The 4,860-nt window shown below is 31.7% G+C and overlaps 1 long non-coding RNA gene across 1 annotated transcript; it reads right to left on the bottom strand.

Annotated features, from left to right (window-relative positions):
* Window positions 1–656: 656 nt before the first annotated feature.
* Window positions 657–4,473, bottom strand: LOC134263589 (uncharacterized). Its single transcript, XR_009991317.1, has 3 exons — window positions 4,379–4,473; window positions 4,223–4,289; window positions 657–733 (listed from the first exon to the last, which is right to left on the bottom strand). It is a non-coding gene; the product is annotated as an uncharacterized LOC134263589 (long non-coding RNA).
* Window positions 4,474–4,860: the final 387 nt, after the last annotated feature.

Genomic DNA, 4,860 nt, shown 5'->3' with positions numbered 1-4,860 from the left:
CTTGTGCTGTAAATACCTAGTAAATAAACCGAATAAACAAGTGTTTTTCTAGTATTGTCCCTTGAAATTCAACGACGCATTTTCAATTGCCTATCCCGAGGAGGACTGTCTTTATAATTTAAATATTGTGAGAATTAGTGTGAGTATGTGAGGGAGAGGGTTTTTGTAAGTGAGAGAGAGAGAGAGAGAGAGTGTGTGTGTGTCAGAGAGAAAGTTTTAGTGAGGGAATGTTAGGAATTGTATATGTAAGAGCGAGGATACGTATGTTGTTTGTGTGTGTATGTGTGTGTACCTCTTTCAGTGCAGCTCTGATAAAATACATTGTCGCTCTTTTTACAGTTCAATCTCTCCTTCTCAACTGAAAATAAGAAACAATTCTTGGTAGTTTCATTTGGGTAACATATACATGTAAACTTTGCTTTGTAATATTTTGTTAAATCACATCATGTTGATATAGTGCAACAAAAACACACCAACAATCAAGAAAACAAATCAGAGAAAAAACGAATAAATTTACAAAAAATAATGAAACTATTGATTTTGTAAACACTTCATGTTTTGAACATTACCAATTCTTAGCTCATTTGATCTGGATCTTCTCCTCCATTTTCTTCTTTTCCAAATTAAACAGGCAATAACTAGAACCATTATAAATAGTTGGCTGAGGGTACCTCCAATTACCAATTCTACTTTACCAGATTCTTCAATTTCATGGCTGGTCTCTGTTGTCAATCTGCTCAAAGTTGTTACTTTTATCTATTACATTGTCCTTGAATTTTTTCTTGTCATCTTATTTTTTCATCAATAAATGAAAAATTCTTGAAAGGTTTGTATGAATGACTTTTAGCAAAATATCATCTACGAGGGTTGTCCCGTTAAATCGTGGACAAGTTGTCTAGTTTGAAAAATAATCATCACTGCGTTCTGAAAGTTTCACTACTTTTTAGTACATATATTATAAATATACATAGCAAATTTCAAATATATATGTGCATAAATAAACAAATTGTGATATTTTATGTTATGTACTGTAGCGCCCTACAGCGCACGGATGATAACGTCGACGTGTCTAAAACAGCGTCACGCTTCATGTTTGCTAAAATAAAGTTGGATATGCCCCACTTAAATTTAGAAATTTGATTGATTTACACACGTGAGAGTTTATTACCAGTTAAGGAACCAATGTGGCACCCTCATGCGATCTTCTGAAGATTTGTGAGCAAGTTACGGACAGTATTCTCACCATCAGTCAAGTAAATGAGAATCTCATATCGACGGTCGACAGTGACAGCGTCTTTTACTATTACAATGGCAGTCTGTCCGCATGTTTTGTACTATCTTGGGACTCAATCAAGAAGACTTCGCTAAGAAAACGTCCATTTTATTTGTATACTAAAAATCTGGTGATATTTTTCATATTTTCGTTCTTCCGTATTCATTTAAAGTCTTTTAAAGTGTCATTAAAACATCCTAATCTACCTGAACTGCTCTCCGATGCGCCGTAACGTCATGAAACGTCGCCATTTTTCGTGTATTGTGTATACAACTTTTCCATTTCGAATGCTCGGGAAACAACCAAAATTTAACCAAATGCCTTGAAATTTTCAAAACGACAATAGAATTGATTAAGGAATCGAATTAGGATAATTTTCATCCTAATCTTCTGTATTGAAAACTTTTATTACGAATTAATACTTGTATATTCTCTAATACAACCTTGTTATTTTTACCGTGCGCCGTAGGACCGTACCCTGTGCACCTTCAAGCAGAATAAAATCTTTATTTTTGTATATATATTATCAAAAACATTATGATACACTTAAATATGATGAATAAACATTTACTGAAAATTTCAGCTTAGTGCGCCCATTACTTTTCGAGAAAAACGCTTTGTCCACGATTTTACGGGACAACCCTCGTATTTTGTTCTCTTTACACATTGTATATACTGAATATAACATTTTCTATCATTATGTTCACTTATTTTTGTAACAATATTATATTCCAGTTTTACCAAAAATATTTGCTTCCTGACCCCAATGAGATTGAAAACAAAACAAAACATTTTACATGTAAGTACAATTAATTGTTTCAAAGGTGCGAAGGCTTTTGACAAATAAACTCATTATACAAAGATGTCAACATTTTCGAAAAAAGTAATATTTTGTCCATTTCTACGACCGATATAGGAGATTTTGATTTATTTCAGTAACAACCGATAGCGCGTGCAGATGTTAACTTGTATCTTTTATCCAAACTTTTATTGAAACATTTTAACATCGTATTATTTTCGGATTTTTCGCAGAATATATAACATTTTAATACGAACTATACACTTTTCAATTCCAGTAACACAGTAACTTTAGCTACCTCCACCCCCTTTTGGCCAGCGCAAAATCTAGATAAATTCCATTTTAAATTGTGATATTTCACTGAACGAAATTTGATTAGTAATGGCTTAGTGTATCGACGTGTTAGACTTTCCGGAGTAGTTACATTGTATTAACAATTGATTTTTTTCAAAAATTATCACTGTTTTGTCATGTACATTTCAATTCACGGAATTTAGGGTGTATATATCACTTGAAAGTCTTCAAACCGGAGCAGTGATCTTATTACCAGGTATGGATAGGTTTACAGCCTTCGACAGGTTTTCTGAATATGCATAGAAAAAAGATGTTGAATATTTGTTCCATTTCAATGATAAATAATTTCAAAGTATGTTCACGAGTTTGAGCCTTTTTTAATTTAAAGTTTATTCTGCATATAATGACGTACTTTAAAAATACCTACTCGCAAAACTAAACTTTTCTTCCAAACTTGCATTTCTTTCACTTTTTTATCATATTTGTGATTTAAAACAATGATCATTCATAGATATTATTATGACTGTTTATCTGTAGTGGATTTGAAATGTCTTGATCAACTCATTTGTTTGCAAATGCTTTACGATCAGATATGTACACAATTCGACAATCATGCAAACAAATCATTCAAATGTACTGAGTCAATTTACTGGGTAAATATGTATCTATAAAATGTCTCCGAAAGAAATGTTGCGGAATACGGTTATAAAAAATTGTATGAAACAAGTCGTACAAGGATGAAAATGTCACGTTTTTTTTAAGAATTTAATACTATCTTTAACTCAGTCCTAACAATGAAAGCGAAAAGTCTGCATTGAACACATGCACATTTGTGTAAAATTAAATATAAGCAAACAATTTCTTCTTCCTTTCCTTATAATAGGACATTATTTTGTTCTGCATGCTTAAAAAAATTAAAATAAAAACAGCCGAAAAATATGCGCTAACTTCGTACGAAGGGGATAAAAAAAAAATATCCGGATTATCTCATGATATTCAAGAAATCTCTGGGATCCATTTCTTCGATTTTTATTCGTTTTTTGTGAAAATGGAGCACTTTAAATTTATATCTGTAGCAAAAATACAAGGTCAAGATTCCCGTATACTAGTTGTTAATTTATATCATGGAAAAAAAGTGACATTTTTAATAAAATTTCCATATAAAGCAGCTTTTTCTGGATACTTAAGGACAGATGATACAAACAAACTTTTGTCAAAAAAATTGAAAAAAAAGACAACTTGGGTCATGTTTAAATGAGTAAAATGAAAATCTTTCACTTTCTAGTTTTTAATTTTTTATTCAAATTTTCACAGAAATGAAATTTGAAGTGAAAAATATTCTATGGTCGATGCAATGACCTTGTCAGCACATACAATTTATCATTGTGTCAAATGCTGACTGACGTTTTTCATACTAATTGTTAGTCCATTAGTTATACACCGAATTAACGACGGATTTTTCCGTTATTTTACAATCATGACAATGAGCACACGGCGGGGGTAACCGGTCAGCAGGGAATGCTCACTATTCCATGGCACCTGATTCCACCTCTGATGTTTCGGAAGTCCGCATTTGCTCTGCTCTTGTTTTGTATTGTTTAATGGACTTTGAGATTGAATACTGTTCGTTATCTCCATATCCTTCTTGCATAGATTTATAAGGATGGTTTCAGAAGGGCAGACTGATGAACATCACAGAAGGTTAACAATTTCTTTATATTCTAGAAATTTAGTATGTGCATCATTTGCAAGGAAATTAGGCAAAAAGATGTTTACAAGTCCAGGATCCATTTTTTGTTTGTCTCATCTGCCCTTAAGTCCAGCCATTCTTTGAAATAAAAAAATTAAAAACTTACGATCTTCGACAAGAGGTTTCTGCGTAGAAACACCGTTGCTCTGTGTTTATTTCTGTGCACGCTGAAACTAAGCAAAATAATAATTGAATGATATTCTTAAGATGTAGGTTATATTATTTCAAACTTCAAGTTGGTTCAAAAATATGAAATACAAACATTTGAAGATATCAGTTCCTCTGAAATTTTCTGTTGGACAACCATATTGAAAGTGAGAACACCTAGTTTGATCCAGATATCCATTCCCAATTGCCTTCAAGCAATGTCCTTATTAAAAAGAGAGAAGAAAATAAGGAGAAACTAACCTTTGTATATTGCAATAAATCAAGACTTTTTAACTGATTTCATTGATTTAAAAATATTTTTCTTTAAATATACTTCTGCGTAAAGATTATCTACTGTCATGGTTATATTTAACACACACTCGATTAAGACGTTCTTTAAATAACATTAATGTTAAAATATGAAATTTGTTGACAGATTGTTAATTAAATAATCAACACTGGTTTGGGAAATTCTACCTACTTTTTACCCCACTCTTGATCAATATCAAAAATTAAGAAAAGAACACTGATAACGAAAAATAATTGGTTTCCTAAAATTTCAAACCATACAAATATGTGAACGGAGCAAAAATAACT

Source organism: Saccostrea cucullata, unplaced genomic scaffold (assembly GCF_032062105.1).
Source record: "Saccostrea cucullata isolate Sc308-1 unplaced genomic scaffold, CSIRO_AGI_Scuc_v1 ctg1737, whole genome shotgun sequence".
Taxonomy (NCBI): Eukaryota; Metazoa; Mollusca; class Bivalvia; order Ostreida; family Ostreidae; genus Saccostrea; species Saccostrea cuccullata.
The sequence above is the reverse complement of the archived record's forward strand: the minus strand, read 5'-3'. Positions and strand labels throughout refer to the sequence as shown.